Genomic DNA, 17,029 nt, shown 5'->3' on the forward strand with positions numbered 1-17,029 from the left:
GTATCTATGTGTGTGTATCGTGATCTGGAGAAATGTTATTTTATCAGGTTGTATATGTACAGTCAAATGATAATAAACTTGAACATGTCTTCTTCATCGACCTGTATACCTGGACCCCTCGAAACATTCACACTGCCCGTATAACCATATAACCACTTACAGCACAGAACAGGCCAGTTCGGCCCTACTAGTCCATGCCGTAACAAATCCCCACCCTCCTAGTCACACTGACCAGCACCCGGTCCATACCCCTCCAGTCCTCTCCTCTCCATGTAACTATCCAGTCTTTCCTTAAATGTAACCAATGTTCCCACCTCAACCACGTCTGCCGGAAGCTCATTCCACATCCCTACCACCCTTTGCGTAAAGAAATTTCCCCTCATGTTCCCCTTATAATTTTCCCCCTTCAATCTTAAACCATGCCCTCTAGTTTGAATCTCCCCCACTCTTAGTTGAAAAAGCCTATCCACGTTTACTCTGTCTGTCCCTTTTAAAATCTTAAACACCTCTATCAAGTCCCCCCTCAATCCCATTAACAAATATTCCACATTTCTGCAATTTCCCATCAAAGCCTCTTTATATTCTATACAATCCCATTTAGTATAGTAATGTCAGAAAATTGAAACTCAGACATTTACTTCCCTCAGCCAAGTCTTTGATAGAGATTGTGAAATGTCGGGTACTGGTGTCATGAGGGGGGTACAGAGGGTGCAGACCACACCGGGTGACATCATCAGAGGGGGTGACACCAAAATGATTGTCTATAACTTTTTTGTGCCATGTTAACACAGAAATTTATTATTTTTTTATACAAAAATATACCTGAAGTTAGTTATAACAAATAAAAACATTTTTCGTAAGCTCAGCTGACATGTATCAATATACCTACAAGACTAAAACTCGATGCTAATTTACGTTTTGAACCTTCTAATGCACTCCAGTCAGAGCTGTCATTATTACCCAATTACAATGATACTTCAAATCACGTGGTTTCATCTGCACTCACTACAAGCAAGCGCTGTTGTTTTCATTGCTGCTGGTGTTTTCATAGTCACTGCTTTTATCAAATTTTCTGGTGTTTTAGCTACAATATTGTGATAATTAGTATTTGTGAACCTAGATCAATAACATTTTAAGAATGAAGTAGTTTTGCAAGTTGTTTATCTCACTACTACTGCCATTACATTCAGTGATATACGGGAATTATGATTTATGTGTAACATTAGTACAAAAAACATTACTAAGGATTCTCTACGGTCTGATACGGGAGGTAGTCCTTGGAAGTAAGGGGTGAGGTGACACCATGAGTTTCTGCACTGGGTTACAGCAACTCTAGTGCCAGTGATGCTGGGGACATTGTATTGATCCACATGGTTCACAGCATGCCACCCTTAGAACATGTAGTGTGGATTATGGAGGGTTATGTGATCTCACCAGCATGACCCTAGTTGGAAGCTATCTCACTTTCCAATCAAGGGTTAGATTGGCCCACCTATGAGACTGAAGCATGATTGGCTCTGGCAGTTGATGTGTAATTAGTCCTCCGGGTGCAAATCTGCCCACAGGTGAGGTTGACGCAAGATTAGTCCTTGCAGGTCACGTGGACGGGTCTTCCATTGAAAAAGCAGCACATGCACTCTCTCTTTTTCTTGCTTTCTCTCTTGATCTTTCGCTCCTAAGGTCTCTTTTGTTGCTACTTCCTTAATCTCTGAAACCCAGGCTGCAGAGGGACCACTGCAATGAGCCCTCCCTAGATCCCGAGCAGTGACAACACTGGTGATCAGGTTCATATGTATGTACTCTTTTAGTTACACAGTATACTGTGCCTATGGGTGGTGGTGCTAAAAAAGTCAAACCCTCGTTTCTTGGTATACCATACATGTGCGTGGTGGGGGCTGAAGAAGCAAAACCCTCCTTTCTCAATATACTGTGGCTGTGTGCTCTGTACATTAGTCTGTCAGTGTGTGTCCTTTTTGTAAATTCTCCAGTGTGTAAATAAAGACCACTGTCTGTTCATAGCACGCACCCAGCCTTGATGCTCTTTGAACCCTTGGAACCTATTCTGAACACAGCAGAAGAATTGGTTTACTCCACATTTTGATTTCTGACCAATAAGAAATTCTCAATCCATGTCCACATTCTTCCTCTAATTCCACATACTCCAACTCTTTGGTCAGTTTCCTGTCTGAGACCTCAATGGGTGACTTCTTAAAATCCAGTGGTTCCCTTTTATCTGATCGACTAAACACGTCCTCAAAGAACTCCAGCAGAGTAATCAAACATGATTTTCCTTTCATCAGGAACTGTGTTCCTACTCAATCAACTATCATTTTCTCAGTCCCTTGGTATCACATCCTGCATTTTAGATTCCAGGGTTTTCCCCGCCACTCTCATTAGGGTCACCGGTTTATAGTTTCTGATTTTGTCTTTCCCATCTTCGCTAAGTAGCGTGATCACACTTGAGACCTGAATCTGCAGAGCGTTTGCATCTGATAAACAAAGCATCATGAAGGACACCTCTTAAGATCTTAAGATTGATCTGTTTTAAAGTTCACCAGTAATATTTTGACTAAATTCTTCCTTATTCTTGCTGGACCCTTGAGTCTACTATATCTGAGAGATTTTGAGGGTCTTCTTTTGTGAAAATAGACATAAAGCACTTATTTAATTCCTCTGCCATTTATTTCTTCCTCACAATAAATACGAGTGCCTCTGCCTGTCAGTGATCCACATTCATGGTTTTACATAAAAACTCCTGATGTCTGTTTTTTATGTTTCTTGCTGTCCATTTCTGGCATTTATTCTTGCCTTTCTTTGTCAATTACCTGGCCCTCATCCTCTTGCTTCTAAAATGCACCCAGTCCTCCGGCCAACCCCTATTTCCAGCACAACTTTATTTGGTTTGTCTGTCACAGCCACAAGCTCAGATAAAGGTGCATGCAGTATGGTTGAGATTATCCAGGTGCCAATTTCTATCCTGCTGCACTCTCGAACAAATGGTGATCTAGCGCCAGTGGCTGGGGGTCTACCACGTTGCATCCTTCAACATCACTCCTTGTGGTCTCCAAAACAAAAACTGCCTTCAGGTCTGGGAAGGCAATGGCAATTTCTTTATTCCAATGAAGACTTTACCAATCAATTTGCAGGGAAGCTGCTTCAGGACTGGTTTCCTACAAGGAATAAAGCAGTGGTTCTCAAACTTTTTCGGTCTAAGGCCCACTTGGCTTCTGGCCTAACTAACAATGACTGAGCAATATTTTTGAATCAAAGGCAGCTCTGTAAAAAAAGCACATCTTCATCTCATTTAATGTATTTTATGTAACCTTTAAAGATCATCATGGTATTTGATATGCCATAGACATGGACTAGTCAAGTTTTATACCATACAGGGCTCTTATTCACAGACTAGAACCACCTCTAGATTGGCCAGTGGGAAAGCATCTCCATCTGTTATACCAGTAGGGCGGAATATCTCTACAGCCATAGCCAATAGCAAGCAGTCAGTATAACACCCCCCCCCCCCCTCATTACATCATCACAGTAACATGTTGTAGCCCACCCAATAATTATGGTTGTGGCAACTAGATTACAGAAAAAATAAATTTCAAGTCCCACAATTTTTTAGTGGATCTACATGTTAGGTCAGACATTAAATGAAGTCACTTTCAATGCCATAGGTGTAAGCTGTGACCAAGGTCCACAATGGAAATAAATGCAGCAAAGAGAGCCATACATGCTGGCTGTTTCAAGAAATAGAAAGCCAATGAAATACATATAATTTAAGAAATAACATCACAGTATTCGAACAAATTTGGGAACCGTACATGGAACACAACGGAGAAGTCCTACCGCGGACCTCCACCCCCTAAAATGACAGAAGGAGAAGACGACGAAATGAACTGACCCAGTGTGTAAGATGACACAAATTTGTTTATTTTCATTGTGTGGATGACATTGTTTAATGGGTTTAATGTTTCATATAGGTTGAACGTTGAGTGGGTGGGGAGGGGGGGTGAAGGAGGGAGGGAAGGGAGGGGGGAAAAGGGGAGTAAATGACACTGTGTATATTCAAGAGGGAAATGTTTGTGTGTATTTTGGTCAGTATGGTTCATAGTGTGAAAAATAAAAAAAAAATAAAAACAAGAAATAGAATGCATACAGCATAGAAATGGACTCCATCCATGCAGACCATCAAGTGCCATCCACACTGATCCCATTTACCAGCTCAGCATTGCCTTCTGTGCCATAGTAATTTAGGTGCTCATCCAGCTTCCTTTTAACTGTTGTGAGAATATCTACATTCACCACCTTATCAGGCAATCGATTGCAACCAATGGTTTTTCCCTCAGATTCCGCTCACCCTCTTCTCCTCACCTTAAACCTATGCCCTCTGGTTTTAGATGTCTCCATTTCAGACGAAAGTTTCTCATGATTTACCCTAATAATACCACCTATAAATTCATACATCTCTCTCAGGTACCCTGCCACCCTCCTCTGCTCAAAGGAAAAGAAAATCAGCCGATCCAGTCTCTTGTCATAATTGAATTGCTCTGTCCAGGCCAATATCCTGGTGAAGCCCATCTCCATTGCAGTCTTGTCCTTCCTACAGTTTGGTGGCCAAACTGCACACAATAATCGAGCTGTGGCCAAAACAAAGTTTTAGAAAGTTGTATCGGTTAGCGCGACACTCTTACAGCACCAGCGACTGGGGATCAAATCCTGAGGTGTCTGTGAAGAGTCTGTACATTCTCCCTGTGTCTGCATGGGTTTCCTCCGGGTGCTCCAGTTTCCTCTCACCCTTCAAAATGTACCGGGATTGTAGGTTAATTGGATGTAATTGGGCGGCAAGGGCTGATGGGGAGAAGGGGCCTGTTATATAATCAGGATAATGCAAACTATTTTGTAAACACGTAAGAATACACCCTTCTCACTGTAGTAACTGTAGTGCACCACTGTGGGGCGTATGTATATGTATATGAGTGTGTGTGAACAGTTTCCTGAGATGGTGAAAGGTATCAGTAAGTAAACTCTCTTCTCTTATTTGAATATTGCATATCCAAGTTATTTAAGAAGGTTCCCAAGTACCACAGAGACATAACAGGGCATGACCATGCCTGTATGTCTAAATTTAAATATATTAAATATCCAAGCTAATGAAGGCCAACAACCCATATTCCTTCTTCACCACCTTATTTACCTGTAATGCCATCTTTAGGGACCCTTGGTTTTAACACCAGAGTCTCTTGATTCATCAATTCCTCATTGCCTACCATTCAAGTTCAAGTTTGTCATCACGTATCAAAGTGCAGTGATGGAGGTTGTTTTGCAGGCTCACATCTCCCACAGAGTACCACAAATACGACACAGGACCAAAGTATAAAAGGTCAGTTTTACTGAGATCAGTTGAGTTGCAGCAAAGGTCCATATAATTTCAGGGTCCATTAAAGAGTCTGATAAGGACAACAAAGAAACTGTCCTTAAATCTGGTGGAGTGTGATCTCACTCATTGGTTTATGCTCTATCCTTATTAGACCTCCCAAAACTCATTGTACTTGTCGAGATTCTATTCCTTCTGCTATTGCTCTGCCCCACTGACCAGCTGATCAATATCATTCCAAAAAAAACTATTCTTATGGTGTTCATGGTGATGGGGCAGGAACAACAGATAGTTATTGAGAGAGGGTGACAGAGAGGACCATGAAATTCAAATTAGCAGGTAGTGGGAATGAGTGGTAGTGAAAGATGAAAGTCTGCAGATGCCATGATTGTCGTAAAAACATAGTAATGCTGGAAGAACTCAATGCATCTTGCAGCGCCCACAGGAGGTAAAGATTGTATAAGTGACGTTTCGGGTTTGAGCCCTTCCTCCAGCTATAAGTAAAAAACAGACAGGCATCTGTATCTTAAAAAAAACTGATGGAAAGGGAAGAATGGCAGGGGGTAGAGTACAGGCCTCCAGACAAAACATGTCAATTAGATATGATCAGAGGCCAGGAGGGAGAAAAGGTAAAAATTGATTGGGAGAGGGGTTTGTTTGTTTTTGTCTTTGTGAAAAGAGTCAGAGGGAAAAGGGAAGAAAGACAAGGCCTTTTGAAGCAAGGAACATGCCCGACTGTAAAGGCAGAAGTTCTTTGCCCTTCCGCCCAGAGACTTACCTTCCTGAATGCACCATCGCCAGCTCCAAGGCACCGAATCCAACCCTTCTCGGGGAAGGATAATCGGTGGAGCGCTGCACTCCGTCGCCTGGTTTGAATGTACAGCCGCTGCAAGCAGCTGGTTCGGGGCGGGTTGATGATGCCGTCAGCATGCAACCCATCTCCCCACTCACCCATCTCCCTCCATGACCCCCTCAAGGCAGGGGTGGCGGGCAGGAGCTGTCAGGGCAGCAGGGGCCGGCAGGAGCCATCAGCACAGCTGGGGCTGGCGGAAAGTGTCAAGGCAGAGGCCGTCGGAGGTGGCCGGTGTGGACTGTGACAGCCCTGCCGGCTGCTCCGGGACCTCACCAGGCTGCTTTGGCCTTTGGGGTCGGTCTCCACGGCTCAAAATGCAGCAGAGCAATGGCAGGCTTCCCTACCCATAATCCCGCACTCAGCTGGAACTGTCTGGGAAACAGAGAGTGGTTCCAACTGCATGGGGAATTATGGGTAGGGAAGTCTGCCATTGCTCTGCCACATATTTATGACGGATGGTGCTATGGCACCAGTCGCCTGATCTCCATCGGCTCCGGAGGGTGCTACAAGGTGCCACTCAACATGAATGTGATGGTGAAGCAGCCTTTTATGACTGCTCCGTGAAAGGTAAGTTCGTGTTTTCCCTCCACGATCGTAACCGGCCTCCAGGCAAAGGCTTGGCATGAAAAGGCCTAGAGAGAGAGAGAGAAAGAGGGGAAGAGAGATAGAGAGAGCTAGAGGAAAGGAGGCATATATATAGAAGATGGTGTGGAGGAGCTAACAGAAATCAGCAAAGTCGATGTTAATGCCATCCAGTTGGAGGGTGCCCCGATAGAATATAAGGTGTTTTTCCTTCAATTTGCAGGTGGTTTCAGTCCGGTAATGCATGAGACGATGAACAGATATGTCAGCAAGGGAATGTGGTAGGAAATTAAAAGGGAAGGCCACTGGGAGATGCCTGCTATTGCAGTGGACAGGACTGAGGTGCTTAATGAAGTGATCTCCCTGTCTGCGTTCCATCTCTTTGATGTAAGGGACACCATCAGAGGAGCACCGGATGCAGGAGATGACCCCTGCAGATTCACAAGTGAACGTTGCTTCACTTGGAGGGACTGTTTGGGACCCCGAACGGTGGTGAGGGAGGACCAGTTAAATATGGTTATTACCAAGGTTGTTTTAATGAAGTTAAAATCGAAACCTGTATTTCCAAACAAAACTTGATTAAGACTTTGTTGGCTTTGGCATTTCTTTCAGCTCTACCAACTTGAATAGGAACAGTAATTTCCTCAGCATGTGAATCTACTAGCAGAATTCTAAGAAAAGTGGTCAAAGCTGCTATGCTTGGACTCCAGATGTAAGCTGGGCAATTGATTTTTCAGCAGGGCTCTCTGGTTATAAATATAATGTGTGAAGCAGAGGTCTATTTTCCGTGCGTGTGTGTCCCTTCTTCTATGAGCCATACCAGGCTGTTCATGGCAAGACTCAGCAATCAGACCACTCTAAATCATTCATGAGACCAGATTGTTCGTCTGTTACTGTATCAAGGTCAGGTGAAATTCAAAGGTATTCTTTGTCTCAGCACACCTCATCCATAAGTTAGCCTGCAAGGTCTTTGCATGAAGTTCCAACCACATTAGTGCCTCAGGGCTGGAGTGTACAGTGTTTGGACAAGGTGTCAGTGGCGGCTGCAACAATTCAGATGGGTGTGTTGTGAAATGGGACCAAACAAATGATGCCTTTGAAATGAAAGTTCTGAAATATCTTTTTTTCTTTGGCTTGGCTTCGCGGACGAAGATTTATGGAGGGGGTAAAAAGTCCACGTCAGCTGCAGGCTCGTTTGTGGCTGACCAGTCCGATGCGGGACAGGCAGACACGATTGCAGCGGTTGCAAGGGAAAATTGGTTGGTTGGGGTTGGGTGTTGGGTTTTTCCTCCTTTGCCTTTTGTCAGTGAGGTGGGCTCTGCGGTCTTCTTCAAAGGAGGCTGCTGCCCGCCAAACTGTGAGGCGCCAAGATGCACGGTTTGAGGCGTTATCAGCCCACTGGCGGTGGTCAATGTGGCAGGCACCAAGAGATTTCTTTAGGCAGTCCTTGTACCTTTTCTTTGGTGCACCTCTGTCACGGTGGCCAGTGGAGAGCTCGCCATATAATACGATCTTGGGAAGGCGATGGTCCTCCATTCTGGAGACGTGACCCATCCAGCGCAGCTGGATCTTCAGCAGCGTGGACTCGATGCTGTCGACCTCTGCCATCTCGAGTACCTCGACGTTAGGGGTGTGAGCGCTCCAATGGATGTTGAGGATGGAGCGGAGACAACGCTGGTGGAAGCGTTCTGAAATAAATGACTGAAGAACTACATCAGCAAATTTGGCAAAAACTTTATTCAGCTACCTCTCCCTACATAAAGTTAAATCCCTGCAAAAACACTGGAGAAACTCAGCAAGTTACGCAGCGTTCTTGATGTAGCAAAGACAAAGATTCATAACCATAGTTTCAGGCCCGAGGTATGGGAAAAAAGCCGCCAGAATAAAATGGTAATGGGGAAGAGTGGGGCAGGAGCACAGGCCCGCAGGCAAGAAGATTTGGGATTGATTTTGCATTACACTTCTCCACACAGAGTTGATGTTGGAAACAATGGGTGGTTTATTAAAACAGATGTGCATCAGGTGACCCGTCAAAACTAATCTCCTGTGGATGATTTTGGTATTCTCAATGGACACAATTACCTGGATGAAGGACTCAAGCTCTAAAACGTTGATTATGTATCTTTATCTTTTCTATTTTAAGAACAGTGTTTGACCTGCTGAGTTTCTCCGGCATTATTTTTACTTCAATCACAGTGTCTGCAGATTTTTGCGTTTCACTCCATAAACTTGATTAACTTTGTCTTGCTGCTTTGATTACAGAATGGGAATTACAAAGATCTAATTACTGGCAAGATAAAGGTTGATTACAGAATAGGATGCTATTTATCTATAAGTTTAACTTAGCTGACAATGGGTCTTAGTTTCTGTTTACAAAAATGATGTAACTTTCAGGTACTTAACAATAAAACCAACTTCTTATTAACAGCCAAGAGTGCACATTATAATTAAGTGTGTTCCGGAAACCTGCGTGCCATCACTGCTGTATTCCGTAGCTTTACTCTTAGGTCTGTCTTTGTTTTCCTGTTACCCCATTAGCACAATCCATATCCATCTTTACCCGCTTTACAAAAGTAATTCATTCCTATGAATCCTTTCATAAGCTGAACTGGCATACAGCGAAGACCTATTCACTACTATTGAAGGCTATTTTCGTAAAAGCAAAAACCCATTCAAATTTCTTTTGGATTGCAATCACAGGTTTCTTTGCAAAAACAAATTTTTGTAAAGCAAGTATTCACAAAGCAGTGTACATCTGGTATAGCCCTCATAACTCTTGCCCCTACAACTTCAATGAATGAAATGTGATTGGATGTGAATAGTTTGTTGTCACCTATATAAGTATAATGTATAGATGTATCAAAATTCTTAATTGCTGCAGTTTCCAGGTAAATAAAACACACTGTTGCTGAATGAATGGGTTGTTTCACAGATCAGTGCCGAGTTTCCAGAGAGGTCAAGAGGCAGTTGCAGTTAAAGGCAGAGGAAGTACTGGTTTTAGCAGGAGAGATTATTGGGAGAATGCGAGGGCCAGTTATGGCAGTGAAAGCCAGTGTGAATGGAGAGAGTGGAACAATTAAGGAACAATAGATCCTTGGAGGTGCCAGGAGTCATGACGGTCTCGGCAGTGATGGACGTCACTCTTACTGGAACTATGATATTGTTTTGCCTACACAGTAAAACACCAGAAACTGAGTTTGTCAATTGTCACGATTAATCTTTGTACCTGTTGTTTGCTTACCATACGGGTATCTATGAATTTTTAAGTTTACAGGGTGCTGGGGAGTACTGTAGTAACATTTGAGCAAGCTGCCAAAAGAGCTAGCAAAATCTTAGTTTTTCATCGTATCTTTGCACACATAAAAAAATAACTGAACGAACTCACTAAAATGCATTTATTTGTGTGTTAAAGTGAGTTCAGATGGATCTGCAAAGGAGGAGGTGAAGGATTGTGACGTCTTGCCTGAGTTTTTAAAAATTTTAAAGGCACAGTACAGCAACAGGCCCTTCTGGTCAACATGCCCGTGCCACCCAAATACACCAATTAATTTACAAGCGCCATGTGTTTTTGAAGGGTGAGAGGAAACTGGAGAACCAGGAGAAAATCCACGCAGGTCATAGGGAGAACATAAAACTCCTTCCAGAAATCTCCGGATTTGAACTCGGGTCTCTGGTATTGTAATAGCACTGCATTATCTGCTGTGCTAACTATAAGACCATAAGACATAAGAGGAGAAATAGGCTATTCAGCCCATCATGAGCTGATCTATTTTCCCACTGCCCGGACTTCTCCCCATATCCTTTGATGCCCTGGCTAATCAAAACCTATCAATCTCTGCCTTAAATACATGCAATGACTTGGCCTCCACAACCACCTGTGGCAACAAATTCCACAGTGTAATGATAGTGATCGGGGTTGCAAGGCGACTAGCAATGCCTTACTTATTGATTACACTTGGCTGCCACCAGGGGCTGACACAGAGCAGGAGACACACCGTATGCAGAGCTGTAATGGAGACTTTCAGCCTTATAAACATGGTGCTGTTTATATCAATTTACAAACAACTTTAGAAATATATGGAAAAATATCAGGTTATAAAATAAATATAGACAAGAATGAAATAATGCCATTGAAAAATGTTGATTAGGAAACATATCAAAAAGTTAGTAGATTTAAATGGAAGATAGATGGAATCAAATGTTTAGGAATAATGACATTAATTTACATAACTTATATAAATTTAATTACACTCCTCTTTTTGAAAAAAGTAGAGAAAGATTCACAGAAATAGAAAGACCTGCCAATTACACGAGTGGGAAGAGTAAATTATATTAAAATGAAGGTGATGCCAAGATTACAGTATCTTTTTACAATTTTTGCCTATTCCACTGTCTTTTTTTTTAATTGAAGAATTACATAAGGCAATTCCTATGGAATAACAAAGTGCCAAGAATTGAATTGAAAAAAATAATGTGGGATTATAACTTGGGAGCAATTAGACTTCCGGTCTTTAAAACATTATTTATCAGCACAAACAAGATTTTTATCATTCTTTTTTGAAGAAGACAGTCCCGCTTCTTGGATATGAATGGGATTGAATTCAATATAAGAAGAAACAGCAACAGATTATATTTATTAATTTAATAACAAAAAAGACAGATTACAATATATTAATACATATGATTAGAATATGGCAAGAAATTAATGAGTGTATTGGGAAAGTAGCAGGTGTTACAGAGTTCTGTGTTGCGTATTGGCCTATGTGTAGTGTGGTTTTATCTTAAAAAGTGACAGCTTGTCTTAGAGAGCCAAGTGAAGGTGGACTGCTGAGAGAGTGGGAGACAGACTGAGCATGTGCAGAAAATGATCTAAAAATTTCTGGACTTGGACAATAATGCACCACTGGGGGATGCTGTGGAGTGGAAGAAAGCCCAGAGCATGAGTCATGGACTGGAGGACAGTTTAGAATGTTGGGATTTCAAAAAGGATGAACATTCTGAAGGCAGCCAGAAGGATCCGGTTCATTTCTCTGCAAACAACACAAGACAACTTTGAATTTTGTGCTCTCTCTCAAAGATCTTTTGGCTTCAGCTTATCAAACAAACTGAATTTTGTTTATGATCTTTGCTTCGGTTGAGATCGAAGTTTTGTGAGTCTTGTATGTTTTGTGACTAAGTTTTTCTGTGGGCTGGTTGGAAATATAACTTAGACTTTAATTACATCTGTTATATTTAAGGTGGGGAATTTATTAGTTTTACACTGTTATAGAAATTTGCATAGTAACCAGTGGGCATTGTTATAAAAGGGGATTTTTGAATTAAGTAGGAAGGTGAATTTTTTGTTAATAAAGTAATTGTTCATCTTGACCCCTGTGTAATATGCCTTCTTTGTGGGTGCTGGTTTGATCTTGTAACATAATTTGGGGGCATCGGCTGGGATAAAACCAATTTGGAAGCTTTAGGGGTGATTGACTTGTGCTTAATTATCAGTCGTCTCTGAGTTTGACTCAATCTCCAGCTCGAAATTAAAAATAAATGGTGAGTGTATAAATCACCAGCAGAAAAACCAGCAACTATGAATATTGACCAGTTCATCATGAACCCTTCAGTGGTTAATTTAAAAATGACTAAAAAGTCAGAACTGATGGCTATAGTTGGCAAGTTAAAACTTCCTACAGTAAGAACTGGGATGAAAAAAAAGGTAATTGCCCAAAAGTTTGTTAAGCACTATGTAGGAAAGGGGGTATTTGAAGAAGCTGCATTAGAACAGTTTCCAAAGGAGAAAACTTCAGAGGAAGTAAAGTTGGCTTTGAGAAAACTAGAGTTAGAGGAAAAAAAGAGAGGCAGAAAGGAAAGTCGAACGGGAAGCAGTCAGGCAGGCAGAAAGGGAGAAAAGGGCAGCCACAAGGGAGGAGAGAGAGAAAGAATGGAAACATGAGCTAGAACTAACTAAATTGAGGCAGATCCTAACCCAAGGAGAGGGAGAAGCCCAAAACCCACATGCTGGTCAGGAGGAGAGGTTTCCGGTCAGTAGGAAAGTGAGGTTAGTTTCTCCATTTGAGGAAGCTGAAATAGACCAGTATTTCCAGCATTTTGAGGAAGTAGCTGTAAATTTAAAATGACCACCAGACCAGTGGTCTCTCCTGCTACAAAGTGTTCTTAAAGGGAAAGCCCAACAGGTGTACTCATGTCTCACTGAACAACAAGCAGCTGATTACGAATTTGTAAAGCAGACTTATGAACTAGTCCCAGAGGCTTATAGACAAAAGTTCAGGAGATTAAAAAAAGCAGCAATCCAATCTTACCTGGATTTTGCTTATATGAAGGTTGTGTGTTTTGATCGGTGGTGTGCCGCAATGAAAGTAGAAAATAACTTTGATTTATTGAGGGAAATCATTCTGATTGAGGAGATGAAAAATTATGTTCCTGAAGATATTCAAGTGTTCTTGGCAGAGAAAAATATAAAAATTTGGCAAGAATTGGCTAAATTCACAGAGGAATATGCTTTAACACACAAACATAAGTGGTCACCAGAGAAAACCTTTCAAAGGAATACTGCTGATAATCCAAGTAGAGTAGAAAGAAAATCTAGAGGTGAGGTTAAAGGAAGAGATGAAGAGAAATTGGTGAAGGAAAATATTTTTGAGTGTTATTTGCCACTATTGTAAGAAGCCAGGGCACATAATAGCAAGTTGTCCTGTATTGAAAATAAAGAAAGAGAAAGGGCTGGTACCAACTGTCTGTGCTCAGAGTGAGAAAGTTTGGGATATTTTTAAACCATTCATGACTGAAGGTTTCATTTCGGTTAAAGAAGGATCCAATCAAGTGCCAGTTAAAATCCTGTGGGATACTGGAGCTTGTATTAAGCAATGTTTTGAATTTTGATGAGGAGACCGATACTGGAGATGTGAATTTAATTAAATGCATTGGTGATGAAGCAGAGCTTATACCTTTGCATAGAATAGAGATGAAATCAGACTTAGTTAATGGCCCGGTTACGATAGGGATAAGATCAAGTCTGCCGGTGGATGGAGTTTCTCTTTTGTTAGGGAATGATTTAGCAGAAGGTAAAGTCACACCTGCGGTGAAACTCACAAGTAAGCCATTGGTTTATGAGTCTGAAAAGAATTTGGAAATCTACCCTGCGTGTGCCATTACTAGAGCCACGTCCAGAAAAAAAATGGATTAATTCGTGTATTATTGATCTTTTTTTTTTAAAAATTTACTTTTGTTTTTCCCCCATAAATTAACTTAAAATATATATAAATAATTAAAAAATATATATATATATACACACACAAACTTTCTTTACAAAAACACAAACAAAACAAAACAACCGCCCTCCCCCCTCCCTTCCCCCTCCCTTCCACAATATAAATCCACACCCTGTCAGGGCTCACATTAATGTTGATCATCAAAAATTCTATATGAGGAAGTCACTTGCATTTATTCTCCAGCAGCATTTATTATTATCCTTTTTATTATTGTATTTATAATTACAATTGGGCCCCTCTATGATCTAAATGTGGCTGCCACATCTTAATAAATGTGCCATATTTGTTCTTTAAGTTGAATGTAATTTTTTCCATATGCAACTATTCATCTCCGCACTCCATCGTGCTATATGTAGAAGGGAGTCAGACTTCCAAGTAATTGCAATTCATTTTTTAACCACTGCCAAGGCTACTTTAACAAATAAAATTTGGAATTTAGTTAATTTATTGCTTATTTCAATATAATTGCCCAAAAGATAAAGCTCTGGGTCATCTGTGATGGCCACCCCTGTGATCCTTGTTAATATTTCAGTAATATCCTACCAGAAAGCTTGCCCAGCGCCCCCAACAATAATCCAAGCACTTGCTCACAAGAAGGGAAGTGAATAGTCAGTCCAGACCTGGGGGCATTTTCTCATATTAAGTCATTTAGCTCTGAGAAATGGACAAACAGATGGATGGGAGCCTCTGGAATAATCTGCAGCTGCTCAGTCATTGATGAAATTCAAGGCTGTGATTGACATCCATTTGGACATTTTAAGGTATGAATGGAGATCAGCTGCTAATGTAGAGTTGAGGAAGATGATCAGCCATGAAGGAATGCATGACCTTTTGATACATTGTATTATGGTAAAATGGCAGAATAATTAAACAGCAATTGATGGGTATGTGCAAGAGCAACAGGAAACTAATATGAGGAAGAATGAAGTTGCTTTGGAGGGAGCCAGCACAAATCCAATGAGCTAAATGACTTTCTTATGTGTCTATAGCAAGTTAGCCTATCATTTAAATAATGATGCATTTGTAGCGGCAGCGACAGCATAGAGACTCACAGCCACCACGTTGGATGTTCCCAATGACTGTTTTATTCAAAACCTGCGCACGCCCCTTTAAAGGCAACGTGAGCTCGGTTCCCGCATGAGCGGTGATGTCATAACGGCTGCCTGAGGTGCGCGCTGGGCTGGAACCACGAGGCAAGGAGGACCCCTGATGATACCATCTTCTCATGGCTGCCCTGCCACATGACGTTACAAGCGGGGCCCATTCGCCACGAAAGAGTGTGTTGCCATATAACCAACCCCAGAACTGGCTTACACATCGTGCCACTTGGGTAGATGGCTTCGGTGCTTGGGCTTAGCCGTTTGAACCAGTCACGAGAGGTCTAAGTGTGCTGCCTTTAGGCGGTCTACTGTAAGCAGTTCTTTTTTTGCCCCAATGTCTAATGTAAAAGTCTTGCCAGACCGCTGAAGGACTTTGTACGGGCCCTCGTAAGGGCGCTGCAAAAGTGTAGTGTGCGGTCAGCTCCGAACGAATTCTGCTGAGTCCAGCTCTTTGGGTGGTCGGGCGCCGTGATGCGTAGGAGGCAGGGAGGGGGGCTAGCTAGGCAAGCTTGTTGCGGAGGAGATCCGCCAATAGGTTCGGGTGGTCAGTCGTAGAGTTGGGTTCTGGGCTGAACAACTCACCAGGCAACGAGAGTAGCGCATCGTACACCAATTCTGCAGATGACGCCTGTAGATCCTCCTTGGGTGCTGTTCTGATGCCGAGGAGGACCCAGGGTAGTTCGTCTGCCCAGCCGGGGCCTGTGTGGCGAGCCATGAGGGCTGACTTCAGGTGGCGGTGAAATCTCTCCATCAGGCCATTTGCTTGCGGGTGATAAGCCGTGGTGTGGTGGAGTTTAACCCCCAGTAGGTTCGCCAATTGAGCCCAGAGGACGGAAGAGAACTGGGCGCCCCTGTGGCTGGTGATGTGCACTGGAACTCCGAACCAGTGGGCGACCAAGTTCCTGGCGCACTTCTTGGCGGAAGTCTCCTTGATGGGAATGGCTTCCGGCCATCTCATGGTCCGGTTGACCACCGTAAGCAGGAAGCATGCCTCCCTGGACACCGGCAGGGGGCCCACAATGTCAACGTGGAAGTGTTGAAATCTCCTAACTGCTGGGTCGAACAGCTGAATCGGGGCCTGCGTATGCCGGTGGACCTTGAAGGCCTGACACTGAGTGCAGATCCTCGCCTTCTCAGCCACCTCCTTCTTGAGCCTGTGCCATATGAACTACTCCACCACCATTTGCACCGATTCCTTCACCAAGGGGTGTGCTAGATTGTGGACCATGCTGAAGGCCTGCAATCTCCACTGCAGCGGGACTACCAGGCATGGTGAACCGGTGGAGATGTCATAGAGCAGCATGTCCGGACTGTTCGGCAAATGAATGTCCTGGAGGTGGAGCCCTGAAAATGGCGGTACAGAGGGCTTCCATCTCCGTGTCTTCCCTCTGAGTCTGCGCCAGTTGGGTATAGTTGAGGCCAGGGGTGAGGGCGTTGATTGCCAGTTGGGAAAGCATGTCCGCCACAATGTTGTCTCTACCTGCCCTGTACCAGATGTCGGTGGTGAACTCTGACACATAGGAGAGATAGCGTTGCTGGCGGGCCAACAACAGATCCTTGGCCATCACGATGGCCTGCGTAAGAGGCTTGTGGACGGTGAATGCAGTGAATGGTCTGCCCTCCAGGAAGTACTGGAAGTGCTTGATGGCTAGTTACAGCACCAGGAGCTCCCAGTCGAAGGCACTGTACTTGAGCTCCGGCAGTCGAAGGTGCCTGCTAAAGAAGGCCAGCGGGCACCACTGTCCATCAACGCACAGCTTGAGTACGCCCCCAACGGCCATGGCTGAGGCATCTACTGAGAACGTGGTGTGTGCCTCCATGCGCAGGTGAACCAATAATGTGG

This window comes from Narcine bancroftii, chromosome 3 (assembly GCF_036971445.1).
Source record: "Narcine bancroftii isolate sNarBan1 chromosome 3, sNarBan1.hap1, whole genome shotgun sequence".
In the NCBI taxonomy this organism is placed as follows: domain Eukaryota; kingdom Metazoa; phylum Chordata; class Chondrichthyes; order Torpediniformes; family Narcinidae; genus Narcine; species Narcine bancroftii.